At 50.3% G+C, this 17,085-nt stretch overlaps 1 protein-coding gene across 1 annotated transcript in view; it reads left to right on the top strand.

Annotated features, from left to right (window-relative positions):
* The first annotated feature begins 629 nt into the window (after nucleotides 1–629).
* LOC139048932 (uncharacterized) overlaps nucleotides 630–17,085 on the top strand; it is a 252,554-nt gene continuing 236,098 nt past the window's right edge. Inside the window, exon 1 of the mRNA XM_070523913.1 lies at nucleotides 630–1,038. The gene's annotated coding sequence lies outside the window, so the exon portion shown is untranslated. The remainder of the gene's footprint in view (nucleotides 1,039–17,085) is intronic.

Here is a 17,085-nt window from a genome sequence, read left to right as displayed (position 1 = left end):
ATTTGCGCGACCGTCATGGGAGGCGGTCCTTATGAGTGGTGATGTGGACAGAGCTTACCATCTTTTTTGAAGTGTCAAGTTTCAAATTTCCAGTTTCAAGTGTTTTTCGCTTATCGAAGTCTGTCTGAATTTCGTGACGCGGGTAGCTTCATCGCTTCTTAACCTCTTCAATCAAAAGCAGGGAGTCAGGACCGCCAGATAATTGTGTGGTCGTTATCGTGCGTCAGCGCTGGCCGACGGGCTTAGGATCAGCACTCTGCAGCTAAAGCTTTCGTCGGCCTCCAAAGAAAGTATGATCTCTGCAAGGGTGCGATTATGACAACCCTACTGCTGGCCTTTTCCTGCATTGCTTTCCGCGCTAAAAGCTCGAAACGCGCATCAAGTCGAATGGCGGGGCATCTGAATATATAGCCCTAAATGCAGGCCAAGAAAACAAATTTCGCGCCTTTGAAAACAGAATGACGCCACTTCTTTTTTAACGGATATGGCGTCACATTATTTTTTCTTCTGCCGGAAGTGTTCCCACCACATACAGATGGCGCTAAGCCCTATGAACTACCGATGAATCGCCATATATTGAACGTATGGGCTCCTATGGAAGCTTCGCTACCAGGTATATTTACCTTGCCCCTACTGCCGTGGCTGATGACGTCACTCAGATTTGACCAACACCTCCCATCGCTCGGACTTGTCCCTGGGTATGGCCACGCCGTTCGCAAGACCGCGATTGCTAAGTCAGACGACTGCATGGGGCGGCGTGCTGGCATTTCTGCTGCAGACCGAGGAGGACGTGTTTTCTTTTGCATCAGTGAACTGCTGCGTCACGATGTAAAGTGTTTTGCCTTCCGGATGTTCACGTTAGTGTGCACCTAGAACTCTCACAATGGGGCGGTGCCACGTACCACGATGCCGAGGTAACTACGACAAGGGACCGCAGGTTCAAGTGTTCGCGTTCCCAATGGATGACCGAAAAGTGACGTGGGAGCCTGCCGTTCGTCGAGCCGACATCGATATTCACGTTCTCTTCTAGATCGGAAGGTATGTGCACGTCTTCGCAGTTAAGTCATTGCAATTATGTAATTCTAGAAAAGAGCACGTCCAACATGTGCTCGGTTCTTGCTAAAAAACAATAATTTCGCGTATGCTTTTGACTTACTATATCCTAAGTCTTGATATTGCGTCGTAGGTTTACTTCTGGCTTGAATCATTCGCTTTGACTGCACCACTTTGCGGTCGCTTTTCGGTTGTCGAGTGGTGAGGGTGCTATCGCCGTCAGATCGCTCACGTGTCTTGAGTGCGGTCGTTCTTTCTCTAGAACCGCTTGGACGCGCTCACGCCCTGACTAATCTGTAGTGTGTCCTCAAATGCATTTGTTGACCAGTGCTTCTTCGAGGAAGTTCGATGACGCGACTACGAAGACGTATCGGGGAGGAAGCTGTTCCTTGTTCTTCGTTTGTATTGACACATGTACTTATCTTTATCGGGCGACCACGTTTAGCCGCCTAACAAATGTTATCGCACAGCGCGGGACGCGCTTGCATGTATCCGAACTTTCTGGAAATTTATCGATGCTTCTATCCGCTGTCTGTTGTCGCCGAACCTTGTGTTATCTGATTTCATCGCTTGACGCAAATGATGTAGAACTTTGTAGAAAGCACGCGGGTCCCATCAGCTAATCTGGAACATTCGACGACTGATCTATAAAAGCCGACGCGTTTGACCCGCTGATCAGATTTTCGACGATCGCCGACTGTGTTCGCCGCTTTCGTTGTGCTATAAGTGTAGCCTGTTTTGTGGGCACAGGTTCGCCCAATAAAAGCTAGTTTTGCATTCCACCGTACTGCTTCTTTCTTCGCCGACACTACCACGTGACATCTGGTGGAGGTGCTTCACGTCCATGTACCGGACGCCCCCGACAAGCCGTAATACAAGCCCGGACCGCAAAGACAACACCAGCGCCGTCCCGGAACATCGAGCAAGCCGCCGTCTTCAACAGCTGCCCCCGGAGCACGGACTTCTACCTGAGAAGACCAAGAAGATTGTGGACAAGGCAACCCCAATGGCAGCCCCAGCATCCCCCATCGTGCTGCAGCAGCCCAGGGAACCTCCGACGTTCCGCGGATCAACATTCGACGACCCAGAAACCTGGCTCGAAACGTATGAGAGGGTCGCTAAGTTTAACAGTTGGGACAGTGACGACAAGCTGCGGCAGGTCTATTTCGCATTGGAAGACGCCGCCAGGACGTGGTTCGAGAATCGAGAAGCCACCTTGACGACGTGGGACCTGTTCCGAAGCGGCTTCCTGCAAACATTTACGAGCGTCGTGCGAAAAGAGCGAGCCCAAGCTCTACTGGAGACCAGAGCGCAGCTGCCGAATGAGACGATTGCGATCTTCACTGAGGAAATGACCCGTCTGTTCCGCCACGCCGACCCGGAAATGTCAGAGGAGAAGAAAGTCCGACTACTGATGCGTGGTGTAAAGGAGGAACTTTTTGCCGGAATGGTAAGAAGCCCACCGAAGACCGTCGACGAGTTCCTCCTTGAGGCGACGAACATTGAGAAGACACTGGAATTGCGGAACCGGCAATTCGACCGACGCACCAAGCCAACAAGCTACGCCGGCATTCAATCAGTGGCCACCGACGACCTGCGCGAGACTATCCGAGCTGTCGTGCGGGAAGAGCTACAAAAGCTGTTCCCATCATCACAGCCTCAAGTGGCTTCGATTGCCGACGCCGTGCGTGAGGAACTCCAACAACAACTTGGAGTAGCCCCTGAATCGCCGCAGCGTGAGCCGCAAGCGATGGCCTACGCCGCCGTCGCACGCCGTCAAGGACCCCCTCCGCGACCGCGCCAGGGCCCTGTCACGCCACAGTTTCGTCGTCCACCGCCGCCGCCGCCAGCACGACTACCCGTCGCCCAGCGCACCTACGCGAGGAAGACGGACATCTGGCGTGCTCCTGACCACCGCCCGCTGTGCTACCACTGCGGGGAAGCGGGTCACGTCTACCGACGATGTCCATATCGGGAAATGGGACTGCGAGGTTTCGCCGTCAACGCGCCGCGTCCACAGCTTGGAGAGCGCCCACGTGACATCGCCGACTACCTCGCCGCTACTCAATGGAGCCCTCGACGACCATCCCGTTCGCCGTCACCAGGCCGCTACCTGTCACCGCAGCGCCGTCCATACACTGGCCCAGCCCGGGGCCGCTCTGCGAGCCCATACCCGGAAAACTAAAAGCAGCAACCGATGGAGGTGCGGTTGCTGTTCGTCGAACTGACGAAGATCCTCCGCCGCCGACGAAGACGCCGAAGAAACTACCTCGACGATATAACGACACGCCGCCGTCCCGACGAAGTCTGGAAGTAAAGAATACGACGACGAAAGACAACCTGACGACGCGACGTTCCAGCTTCAGCTTAACACGACGCAGCCGTGATCCGACGCCAAGACCCAACTGCAACGCCAGACAAAGAACCACCGACCTCGACGTACTACTCGACGGCCACGCAGTCACTGCCTTAGTCGACACAGGGGCCGATTACTCCGTAATGAGTGGACACATCGCCGCCCAGTTGAAGAAGGTTAAGACTGCATGGGAGGGCCCCCAAATTCGGACCGCTGGAGGACACCTGATTACGCCGACTGGAATCTGCACTGCGAGGATAACCATTCATGATCGGACTTACCCGGCCACCTTCGTTATCCTCCAACAGTGTTCTCGAGACGTCATTCTCGGTATGGACTTCCTGAACCAACACGGCGCAGTCATCGACCTAAAGTCGAAGTCAATAACGCTGTCTGAAGATAAAGCGATACCGCCGGAGAGCCCTCGTAGTCACCACGCCTTGAGTGTGCTCGAAGACCAAGTGAGCATCCCGCCCCGCTCCAGCATTGTTATTTCGGTCGGCACCAAAATACCCGCTGACGTAGAAGGTGTCATCGAAGGCGACCAACGTCTCCTGCTAGACCGTGAAATTTGCATCGCAAGAGGGATCGCTCGACTACACGGAGGAAACACGAAAGTGTTGCTGACAAACTTCAGCCAGGAGTTCAAGCACATCAACAAGGGAACGACGATCGCTTACATCGAGGAAATTCAGGAAACCAGCGATGCCTTGGCCCTCTCGGATTCTGTTGCATCTACCCCGACGACCGTAGTTCCCGAGCCAGACTTCAACATAAATCCAAGTCTCCCCGTGATTAAGGAGCAACAGCTCAGAAGTCTGCTTCAACGATACAAAGACTGCTTTTCGACGTCATCAAAGATTCGACAAACACCAGTCGCAAAGCATCGCATAATAACCGAAGAGTGCGCTCGACCACTACGCCAGAGCCCTTACCGAGTTTCGACGCGGGAACGCGAAGCTATAAGAGAACAAGTCGACGAAATGCTGCGCGACGACATCATCCAGCCGTCGAAAAGCCCGTGGGCGTCTCCAGTTGTTTTAGTGAAGAAAAAGGACGGAACGCTACGTTTCTGCGTCGATTATCGTCGACTGAACAAAATCACGAAGAAAGACGTATACCCCCTCCCACGGATAGACGACGCATTGGATCGGCTCTGCAACGCTAAGTACTTCTCGTCGATGGATCTCAAGTCTGGCTACTGGCAAATAGAAGTCGACGAGAGAGATCGCGAAAAGACCGCCTTCATCACGCCAGACGGCCTCTACGAGTTCAAGGTCATGCCATTCGGACTCTGCTCGGCACCTGCAACTTTCCAGCGCGTCATGGACACGGTGTTAGCAGGATTGAAGTGGCAGACCTGCCTTGTTTACTTGGATGACGTCGTCATCTTCGCCGAAAATTTCGACGATCACCTTAGGCGGCTTACGACAGTACTTGAGGCCATCAAGTCATCAGGGCTCACTCTGAAGCCAGAAAAATGCCGCTTCGCTTACGACGAGCTTCTGTTCCTAGGCCACGTCATCAGTAAATCCGGAGTACGCCCCGACCCGCAGAAAACAGCTGCCATCGCAAAGTTCCCGCAGCCCACCGACAAGAAGGCAGTGCGTAGATTCCTTGGCATGTGTGCCTACTACAGGCGCTTTGTCAAGGACTTTTCACGCATCGCTGAGCCGCTAACGCATCTAACCAAATCTGATGTCGAGTTCAAATGGCAAACGCCGCAGGCCGACGCATTTCAAGAACTAAAACGACGCATGCAGTCACCGCCTGTACTCGCACATTTCGACGAAGACGCCGATACCGAAATCCACACTGACGCCAGTAGCCTAGGCCTCGGTGCCGTCCTAGTCCAGAAGAAAGACGGACATGAACGGGTGATATCCTATGCTAGCCGGTCGCTGTCAAAAGCGGAAGGCAATTATTCTACGACTGAAAAGGAATGCCTCGCCATCATTTGGGCTACAGCAAAATTCCGCCCTTACCTATATGGCAGGCCATTCAAAGTCGTCAGCGACCATCACGCGTTGTGTTGGCTAGCTAACTTGAAGGACCCTTCAGGACGGCTGGCGAGGTGGAGCCTCAGACTGCAAGAATATGACGTCACGGTGATCTACAAGTCCGGACGAAAACACTCAGACGCCGACTGCCTATCACGCGCCCCCATCGATCCCCCGCCGCCAGACGACGAGGACGACGACGCCTTCCTTGGAATAATAGGCGCGGAAGACTTCACTAAACAGCAGCGAGCCGACCCGGAGTTAAAAGGCCTCGTCGAGTACTTGGAAGGGAACACCGACGTTGTCCCTAGGGCATTTAAGCGCGGGTTGTCTTCGTTCACGCTACAAAACAACCTGCTCGTGAAGAACTTCTCACCAGTCCGCGCCAGCTACCTTCTTGTTGTACCGTCAGCGCTGCGCCCAGAAGTACTGCACGCCCTACACGACGACCCAACCGCTGGGCACCTCGGATTCTCCCGGACGCTGTCGAGGATACAGGAAAGGTACTACTGGCCGCGTCTCACCGCCGACGTCGCCCATTACGTCAAGACATGCCGAGACTGTCAGCGGCGCAAGACACCACCGACAAGGCCAACAGGATTACTACAGCCGATCGAACCTCCTCGTCGACCATTCCAGCAGATTGGGATGGATTTGTTGGGGCCGTTTCCGACGTCAACATCCGGGAATAAGTGGATCGTCGTGGCGACGGACTACCTCACCCGCTTCGCTGAAACTAAAGCTCTACCAAAAGGGAGCGCAGCCGAAGTGGCGAAATTTTTCGTCGAGCACATCCTGCTGCGACATGGTGCCCCAGAAGTCCTCATCACCGACAGAGGAACGGCTTTTACAGCAGAGCTCACCCAAGCCATTCTGCAGTACAGCCAGACAAGTCACAGGAGGACAACTGCCTACCATCCGCAGACGAATGGTCTCACGGAGCGCCTGAACAAGACCCTCGCCGACATGCTAGCAATGTACGTCGACGTCGAACACAAGACATGGGACGCCGTCCTGCCGTACGTAACCTTTGCGTACAACACGGCGGTGCAGGAAACAACACAAATCACGCCGTTTAAGCTAGTTTACGGCAGGAACCCGACGACGACGCTTGACGCCATGCTGCCGCACGTAACAGACGAAGAGAATGTTGACGTCGCTAGCTATCTCCAGCGCGCCGAAGAAGCCCGACAACTCGCCCGCCTACGGATCAAGAGCCAGCAGAGGACCGACAGCCGACACTACAACCTCCGACGACGCTTCGTCGAGTACCAGCCCGGCGACCGTGTTTGGGTATGGACCCCTATACGCCGACGAGGACTGAGCGAGAAGCTATTGCGCCGCTACTTCGGATCTTACAAGGTCATTCGACGTATTGGCGCACTGGACTATGAGGTCGTGCCAGACGGCATCTCGCATTCACAGCGGCGCCGCGCACGACCTGAAGTCGTCCACGTGGTGCGTCTTAAACCGTTTTACGGACGCTAACGAACCCCCCTTATTTTGTTGTTTTCATTGCTACGAGTGCTTATTTATTACTTTCGTTTGTTTGCAGCATCGGGTCGATGCTTTTTAAGAGGGGGGTAATGACACATGTACTTATCTTTATCGGGCGACCACGTTTAGCCGCCTAACAAATGTTATCGCACAGCGCGGGACGCGCTTGCATGTATCCGAACTTTCTGGAAATTTATCGATGCTTCTATCCGCTGTCTGTTGTCGCCGAACCTTGTGTTATCTGATTTCATCGCTTGACGCAAATGATGTAGAACTTTGTAGAAAGCACGCGGGTCCCATCAGCTAATCTGGAACATTCGACGACTGATCTATAAAAGCCGACGCGCTTGACCCGCTGATCAGATTTTCGACGATCGCCGACTGTGTTCGCCGCTTTCGTTGTGCTATAAGTGTAGCCTGTTTTGTGGGCACAGGTTCGCCCAATAAAAGCTAGTTTTGCATTCCACCGTACTGCTTCTTTCTTCGCCGACACTACCACGTGACAGTATAGATGCGAAAGTTCAAGCATTAAACACGAAGCGCTCGTTCCCCGAGTTCGCTTTCTTGCGTCGAGCGATAACAGTTGACATTTGTTTACTGGGGAAAAGCGTTCACCGAAAAAAAATAAACGACTACACGTGCCAATATATATCGTTAGGACCAAGCTAGGCTGAAGAAAAAAAAGTCCGTTCATCTAGTGATAACAAGCACCATAAAAAGCAGAGTGTTGTTCTACTTGTACACGCGTTATCGTACGAGTGTCCTGTGGCTTTGAAAGGTATATTCTCAGAGCACAAGTTTTATTACGTGTTTTTTATTCCGTTTGCATGAAAACATCTTAGGGTTGTTAAACATTTAGGTGGTTCCCTTGGGCACCGCGCCCCTCTTCTAACAGCTCCGATTACTTAGCTGAAGAAAGAAAGGTGGAGGGTGTAGGCTGTCGCGACAAGTGTTATGTACAACGTAGTGTATTGCTTACCGCAGCTCGGGCGGCATGTTTAAGGTATAATCACACGCCCATATCTCTTGCCGTCCTCTACTTCCTTGGCCTGTGTACCGCCGCACTTAAACCACAATCGGATGCCTAAGCACACATCTCAACAAGTTCGTCCTTTTGTAGCTTGGTACATGTGGTCGATGTGAAGCAGTAAGCTTCTAATACAATATACAGTTCAAGCTTTTTAGTGCATCGTTTTCATGTATGAGAGCTCCATTTCGCCAACACAATCCCTGTCCACAGAAATGCTTCTCGCCTCTTTCCTGTAAATTACATAAAAATGATTGTTGTGTGCATAGCTCCTGTCTACGAAAAATGTCATGTAGGATTAACGAAAATAAAACGCTTCATAAGAAGCTGAGAGAAAGATCACGTAGAAATGCGATGCGAATGTTCGGAGGACGATGCCATATTTCTGTCGCTGCACTGCTCGTCAGGAGACACGGTGCTACTTATTAGGTATACTTCGAAAGGTCGAAGTGATGGGAAAAACAAAAAAAATATTGGACTTAAAAGATCGATGTCGCACACGATATTCACAGCATTGTTTTACCTTGTGGCAAAATTTGTTACCGCTGGGACACAAAGGGTTAACCGAACTCCGACTCAGACATTGAATACACCAGCAACCGTATTTTGTTCTTTCTTTTTTGTCGCACTTCCTACTTCGCAGCGTTTCCATCACGCATTGAGATGCCTAACAAATTTAGAGCCTGTCTACTTGATAACCTCCCAGATGTTCACAGTGCGGCTGCCACACCGCTGTTATTACGTACAGTGGGACACCGGCGTTTCTCTCCTGCTGTCAGCCACTGCTGCGCGAGCATGGAAGAATGGTGGTGTGCGCTCCTTGGGTCGAAATCGCGAACACATCCTTGATTGTTGAAGTTCCGGTGCATTGAAGCCAGTTTATTATGCTGCACCTTGGGAGTCACTCCGTCCGCGGGCTCTGCCGTTCGTTAACGCCAATGGCCGCTATACTTATAACATACTTTTCGTCATTTTATGCGCTTTCAGATGAAATCCTCTGAACAAGTTCTCGAGTTAGACCCCCGCAGGGGCGTCTGCGCAAGCAGGCGTTTGGTGTGTTGCGCCACCACGTACCCGAGCACACGAGGGTTGGACCCTCCCGCGTGTAGCCGTGCGCGGCTTAGCCGTGTCCGGGGAAAAGGGGATCCTGGGGATTGAGCCGATGCTGAGTGTCAGGACCTTAAGGCCCCTCAGCGGAGGCAACACATCCCTTTGGCCTCGGCTTCACGTAGACGGCACCCCCGGACTGACCCACCCGGGGGAAATCGGTAGTTGCCTTTTCCTGTCTCTCTATCCCTCCAGTCTTCGTCTTTTTCTCACTTTTCATCTTTCCTGTCTTCTCCTAGCTTCCGTTTACTTCCAAATTTTCCAGGCGGCAAGGGTTAACCTTGTGTGAATAACCAACCTAGGTTATCTCATATTTGGTTATAGTGATAACGTACAACTGGCGTTTGCAGGACCTGTTCTTACAGTCCCTGTAACGTCCCCTAGTAGGGCTCCATGGTGGGTGGTTGGCGTTATTGCCGAAAATTAAAATTATTCTATGGCTAGTTCCTTCCCTACCCTCCCAGATCGCCCTCAGAAAAGAGGGCGCACCGTAGACGTATTTCAGTTTTTTGGACGACAAAAACCCAACTTCCCACGATTTCACGTAACTCATTCGGAAAAGTCAGATAAACAAGTACGCACGATCTCCCCATTTCTAGTTTCGAAGTCTTTAACTGAGGTTCTTGGTTCAGGTTACAAGGCATCAAGGATGGCAAGTGGAGATCTCCTTTTGGAGCTCCGTGACCTGAAACAATACGAAAAGCTACCTAATCTAGTGTCTTTTGGAGACTTTCAAGTGACAGTGACTCCGCACCGCACTATGAACACTACACGCGGCGTTGTCTCAGATGATGACCTGCTTCAGTTGACAGAGTCAGAGCTCCTAGAGGGCTTCAATGAGCAAAATGTTGTTAATGTGAAAAGAATAAAGATGAGGCGCGATGGTAAGGAAATTGCGACCAAACACCTAATTCTCACATTCAATTCAAGTGTCCTGCCCGAATCAATCGAGGCCGGGTACATAAAGCTCCGTGTCAGGCCTTACGTGCCCAATCCACTCCGTTGTTTCAAATGTCAGCGCTTCGGCCACAGCTCGCAGAGCTGCCGCGGCCGCCAAACTTGTGCTAAATGCAGTGCCACAGAACACACCACTGAAACTTGTGAGAACGCTCTCCGCTGTGTAAACTGCGATGGGGAGCACGCCGCGTACTCGCGGAAAACATAACTTTCAGAGAGGCACGGAGGCGGGTATCATACCTGCCCAAGAAAACCTTTGCCGATGTGGCGCGTCAGGGGGCAGCGTCACAACGGTCTCCGGCGACTGCCCGACCCACACGCAGTGAGTCGGCAGTTACGCCGTCTGCCCCCACGGCGGTTGCAGCTAGCGCTGCTCCGCCAACCGAGGAAAAGGGGCCATCGACCCCGAAGGGGGGTGCAGCCGAGGCTGCCTCAACCTCCCAGGTCCCTCCTAGCGCTGGCAACGGCCGGCGCAGCCAAATCCCCCAGGGAACCCCATCGACCTCCGGGCTGGTGGGCGCAGGGGTCTTGCCCTCCAAGGCGAGACTCTCCCTGGTGACTTCTCGCTCGCAAGAGCAGGTGTCCGGCGCCTCACAAGAGGCAATGGACACTACACCTATCCTCCAGGGGTGCCAAGCGCCTAAGGAGCGGCGAGGTTCACTCGAACGCTCCAGAAAGGGCAAAACTCCCGTTACAGGGCCTCGAAAGGGCTCTGTAATTTAATCACAGTAATTTCCATAAACACTACTTCTGTTTCTGTACACACAGCACATATCACCCAATATGGATACACAAATTATTCAATGGAACGTCAGAGGTCTTCTCAGAAACCTTGATGACGTGCAAGAGCTCATTCAAAAACACAATCCAAAAGTGCTGTGTCTACAGGAAACACACTTAAAATCCAAACACACAAACTTTCTCCGTACGTATGTTACGTTTCGCAAAGATCGCGATGATGCCGTTGCATCATCGGGTGGTGTGGCGATTCTCACTCATAAAAGTATAGCATGCCAATCTTTACAGCTACGTACGCCCCTTGAGGCAGTGGCGGTGCGAGCTGTTCTGCTAAACAAACTCATCACTATTTGCTCGCTTTATATACCCCCACACTACAAACTAAACAAACATGAATTTCAGTCCTTCATAGATGAATTGCCAGAACCGTACGTTGTACTTGGGGATTTCAATGCGCACAACAGCCTGTGGGGCGACTCTCGTATAGATGCGCGAGGTCGTCTTGTTGAACAGTTCCTCTTCTCTTCTGGTGTATGCCTGCTGAATAAGAAGGCACCCACATATTATTCTCTCGCCAACAGAACATTTTCATCAATTGACCTCAGCCTAGTTTCCCCGTGTATATTGCCTGAAGTCGAATGGGAAGTTATGGAAAATCCTTACGGGAGCGACCACTTCCCCATACTGATAAGAACATCTAAAGAAAACGAATGTCCTCCACAAACTCCTAGGTGGAAGATAGACACAGCCGACTGGCAGAAATTTCGAACTCTCTCTAGCATCTCATGGGCTGACCTATCTTCTTTAGAAATTGATGCTGCTGTGGATTATCTTACAGCATTCATAATAGATGCCGCATCACACTGCATATCCGAAGTAAGTGGTTTGGCATGCAAACCACGTGTACCGTGGTGGAACAGTGAATGTCGGACCGCCCGTAAGAACCAGAACAAGGCGTGGGGGTTGCTGCGAGCTTCTCCCACCGCTGAGAATCTTGTCAACTTTAAAAAAGTAAAATCCCAAGGCAGGCGAACCCGCCGACAGGCCAGAAGGGAAAGCTGGCACAAGTTTTTATCGAGTATGAACTCGTTTAGGGATGAGGCTAAAGCTTGGAACAGAGTTAATAGGATTAGAGGGCGGGAAACATATTCACTCCCCCTGGTAAACACACAAGGCGATACCCTGCAAGACCAGGCAGACTCACTTGGGGAATATTTTGAGAGCGTGTCAAGTGAAACAAATTATACACAGTCCTTTCTCAAATACAAACAAACAGAAGAACGTAAGCCACTAACAACAAAATATCGAGAAAATCAGCCTTACAACCGTCCTTTTAGTATTGCTGAATTGAGAGCTGCCTTGAGCGCATGCAAGAGCTCCGCACCAGGATCGGATCGAATCATGTACGAAATGCTCAAAAATTTACACAATGATACGAAAGTCACACTACTCACACTCTTCAACACCATCTGGGATGCAGGGCACCTTCCAATTGCGTGGAAGGAAGCCATTGTGGTCCCTGTTTTGAAACAAGGAAAAGACCCTTCCTCAGTGGCGAGTTACCGCCCGATAGCCCTCACAAGTTGCATTTGTAAGGTGTTCCAAAAAAAGATAAATCGGCGACTGATCTTTTTCCTTGAACAGAGCAAAATTCTTGATCCTTATCAGTGCGGCTTCCGAGAAGGACGCTCCACAACTGACCACCTTGTACGTGTAGAAGCTAATATCCGGGACGCATTTGTACACAAACAATTCTTCTTATCCATATTCCTCGATATGGAGAAGGCGTACGATACGACGTGGCGTTACGGAATCCTAAGAGACTTGTCAGAAATGGGCATCCACGGTAATATGTTTAATATAATAAAAAGCTATCTGTCAAATCGTACCTTCCGGGTAAAAGTCGGCAATGCACTCTCACGCCCTTTTACCCAAGAAACGGGCGTACCCCAAGGAGGCGTGCTCAGGTGCACGCTTTTTATCGTGAAGATGAACACGCTTCGTGCATCCTTACCACCCGCCATGTTTTACTCTGTTTACGTGGACGACATTCAAATAGCTTTCAAATCTTGTAACCTCGCAGTCTGCGAGAGACAGGTACAGCATGGCCTGAATAAAGTCTCAGTGTGGGCAGACAAGAATGGATTTAAGATCAATCCTAACAAAAGCTCTTGCGTTTTTTACAAGAAAGAGAGGCCTGGCTCCGGATCCTTCCTTAGAACTGTGTGGACAACGAATACCTATAAGCAAAGAGCACAAATTCCTAGGTGTCATCCTTGACTACAGACTCACTTTCGTGCCCCACATTAAATATCTTAAAGAAAAATGTCTGAAAACAATGAACATAATCAAACTTCTATCCCAGACTACGTGGGGTAGTGACAGAAAGTGTTTAATGAATATCTATAAGAGCCTCATTCGATCACGACTAGACTATGGTGCCGTGATCTATCATTCTGCAGCCCCGAGCGCGCTAAAGATGCTAGATCCGGTCCACCATCTAGGAATCCGTCTGGCCACTGGCGCATTCAGAACGAGTCCCATACAAAGTTTATATGCAGAATCGAATGAGTGGTCTCTTCATATCCAGAGAACATACATCAGCCATACATATTTTCTGAAAGTCCACTCAAATCCTGAACATCCCTGTTTTAATACCATTCATGACATGACATATGCTACACTCTTTCGCAATCGTCCCTCCGTAAGACAGCCTTTCTCGCTGCGTGTGAGGGAGCTTAGTGAAGAAATGCACGTTCCACTCCTCGAGCTTCGCCTAATGCATCCAGCCAAGCTGCTACCCCCTTGGGAGTGGCAGCTCATACATTGTGATATATCTTTCGTGGAAGTCACAAAGCATGCTCCAGAGATTGAAATCAAGATGCATTTCCGGGAACTCCAGCACAAATACTCCTGCACGGAGTTCTACACAGACGCATCAAAGTCACACGACGGGGTGTCCTATGCAGCCGTCGGTCCATCCTTCTCAGAATCCGACGTACTGCACCCGGAAACTAGTATATTTACGGCTGAGGCCTACGCCCTACTGTCGGCCGTAAAGCACATAAACAAATCACAACTCCCGAAATCAGTGATATATACGGACTCCCTCAGTGTTGTGAAGGCCTTGATGTCTTTCTGTAATCATAAAAATCCAGTAGTTATTGAACTTTACTCCGCACTGTGGAAATCATATATATCTAACCAACATGTGATCATATGCTGGGTGCCTGGACATAGGGGCATCGAGGGAAACGTTCTAGCTGACCAGATGGCCACATCAATCTCATTGCATGCAGATAATCCTACTGCTTCGGTCCCTGTCACAGACCTGAAGCCTTTCTTAAGAAGGAAACTACGAAGCCACTGGCAACGTATGTGGGACGAAGAAATAAATAATAAACTGCATGTAATAAAGCCACAATTAGGTTTCTGGCCTCCTGTAACAAAATCCCGCCGGACAGATGTCCTATTCTGCCGTCTAAGAATAGGACACACTTTTGGCACACATAACTTTTTACTCACGGGAAACGAGCCTCCAACCTGTGGTAGATGCGGGGAGAGGCTGACCGTCCTCCACGTCCTCCTGGAGTGTCGGGAAGCCGAACATGAAAGAAAGAAGCATTTTCCCTTAGCATACCGGCAGCGCATCCCCCTTCATCCTGTTATGTTACTCGGCCCGGAACCTCTATTTGACACTAACGCAGTCTTAAGTTTTCTGAAAGATGTTGTTTTGCATGTTTTTAGCCCCACATGTTCGTAGCGCTTCCTCTCTTCAGAGGATGTCGCTGTGATCATTATTTTGAATAGCACATGCCTCTAGGCCCTTGTGGTTCAAGGGCTCAGGCGAGGCAGCAGTGCTCAAAGTAATTTTACCATCTTATATATTTTATATCTGGCATCATTATTCTACGATGGATTTTAGTGTTTAGAGTATTCGTCATTAGTCATCGCCATAATTTTATAGCACGTAGATGTTACGCACTTTACAGCGACAATTTTTTAGGCCACTTTACAGCCAAGTCACATCTCCATATTACATCGTCAACATCACCACTTGTCATGGCGCTCTTTGGCCAAACCTGGCCCTTGCGCCATTAAACACAACATATCATCATCATCATTCTCGATTTAGACGTCCCGAATACATTAAAAAAACTCTGGTGACCCCAGCAGTGGGCTGTTAGCGCGCAGAGAATACTTGCTTGTGTATTCCAGGCGGTTAGGTTATCTATGGAAGAAATTGTACTGTCATTCTACCATACACCAAGGCGTACGTCTGTAGCTTTTTGCAGGCATCTCAAGACGTTTTCAAGTAGTTCTGTGTTCCGCGGGTGTTGGGGATAATTTAGGAAAGAAAGAGAGCATAGTCCGAACACGAAGAGATCCAGCAATGAAGGAGCCTGAGAGATCATAATTCAGCAGAAAGCTTTCTGAGTAAAGAAAACAGAAGAAAATGACCATCTGCCAACGGCGACGCAAGACAGTAGACAACCGGCGGTGACTCTGCAAAGGTCAGCTTGGTCAAGAAGTACGCCCCGAGTTCTGCGAAGCCCGTCTCACCTCGGAGGGGGCAGTGAAACCTGCGCGGAATGTGTGTCTGTAAACCCCCTACCCCTTCTCTCAAAGGCGGCCACGAGGTCTTTCTACGAATTGACTGGTCGAACGCTTCCCTCACCGAGGGAACTAGGGACCAATGGAGTGTTTATAAGCGGTTGTCGGCTGCTAGGTTGTGCTCGTACCCTGTGAGTGTGCTCGTCAGTGTGCTCGTCAGCTGCGTGCTCGTCAGTGTTTGCAGCTTCATGATCGTATGCTGGATGCTTCGTCTTGCGGGCTCCATTTGGGAACCACGCTAGACTGTGTAAATGTATCTCTTGTCTACAACGTAATTACTGTAAATAAACCCCGTACGCCTAGTTCCTACCAAGTTTCTCCCTACGACCGTCAACCCATACAAATGGTGGCAGCGGCGGGATCGTCCGACAACTCTTACAATGCATTGAATCCCTACCACGACGCCCAGTCATTCAATGCATAAATCATTCTTAATTTAGAAGTACATTACGCTAATGCATAATATGTAGCGAGGAACGGATTGCAACAATAACAACAATGAAACGTGCAGTACGCTAAAGCATATACAGTAAAAGCTCGTTAATTCGAACCGCAAGGGGAAGCCGCTTCAGTTCGAATTAATGAAAGTTCGAACTAACGAAAGTGAAGTAGAGCAACAGTACACTGCGATTTGGAAGCAGTAGGGAATGTCAGAAATTTGGCGTGTCAAAAACTGATGGCATGTGCCGCTCGGCTCACGCCACTTTCAAGTCGAAGCTCTGGGTCCGACTCTGCCACACCACCGACGTACACCGAAACGAACGTTAGCCGAGGCTTAACACCATCACAATGAATCGCGACGGCTGATACCTCCTAAGCTGAAAACACAGGTACACAACCGATGAAGACTGCCTAGACAAAGACGCCGAACATGTGAAGGTGGCGAAGGCCCTGATTCGTTGGTTCTTGATTGCAAGCGCAGCTGCGACGTACTTGATTCGCTGTGTTTTGGCGCTTGCCGTGCCATCTCCGCACAACATTAGCAGCTGTACAAGATTTGCAAAGCCTCCGAGATTCGCAATGGGCAAGAAGTCTCGGAGGTTACGTAGAACGGAGAGGTGGCAGCCGCCGCTGCCTTCTGGCTGACTCCGCGTTGGTTAGATTTTTTTCCGATTTTGCCTTCTCTTGCCGTTCTCTCCGTTTAGGAGGCAATACAGCCTTGTGTGTAGGCAGTAGGCGCGTTTCTCTGGCCGTGTGCCAGGCGAGCGTAGTTCGAATTATCCGTGAGGGAACCTTCTCGCGTTCGAATTAACGGACTTTTTTATACTTAGACTTCTGTGGAGCTTGGCCGGACCAAATCGTACAGTTCGAATTATCCATAAATTCGAATTATTGAAGTTCGAATTAACGAGCTTTCACTGTATTTCAATTTCTGCGTGTGATCTAGTAAGCCGACATGTTATTGCTTTTCTTTCCTCTTTCTTTTTGAGGCATCATGGTTATTCTACTTTCGCAATTCCATGCTCCGCAACAGCACTTCCACTGTAAATGGTACGCTAAAGCATATGTTTCAATTCGTGCGTGTGATCTAGTAAGCCCACATGTTATTGCTTTTCTTTCCTCTTTCTTTTTGAGGCATCATGGTTATTCAAGCACCTGAACAGCTGTGGGGGTGTCAATGGAGCCACTTTTGAATACGTTGCTCGCCCACGCCACATTGCGCTACCGTCAAAGTGGATACTGGTTCATGCGCATTTTAGGATGAATGTTTCATTAACTAAGCAACATTTTACAAT

The sequence above is a fragment of the Dermacentor albipictus genome, chromosome 8 (genome assembly GCF_038994185.2).
Source record: "Dermacentor albipictus isolate Rhodes 1998 colony chromosome 8, USDA_Dalb.pri_finalv2, whole genome shotgun sequence".
Classification (NCBI taxonomy): Eukaryota; Metazoa; Arthropoda; class Arachnida; order Ixodida; family Ixodidae; genus Dermacentor; species Dermacentor albipictus.
The sequence above is the reverse complement of the archived record's forward strand: the minus strand, read 5'-3'. Positions and strand labels throughout refer to the sequence as shown.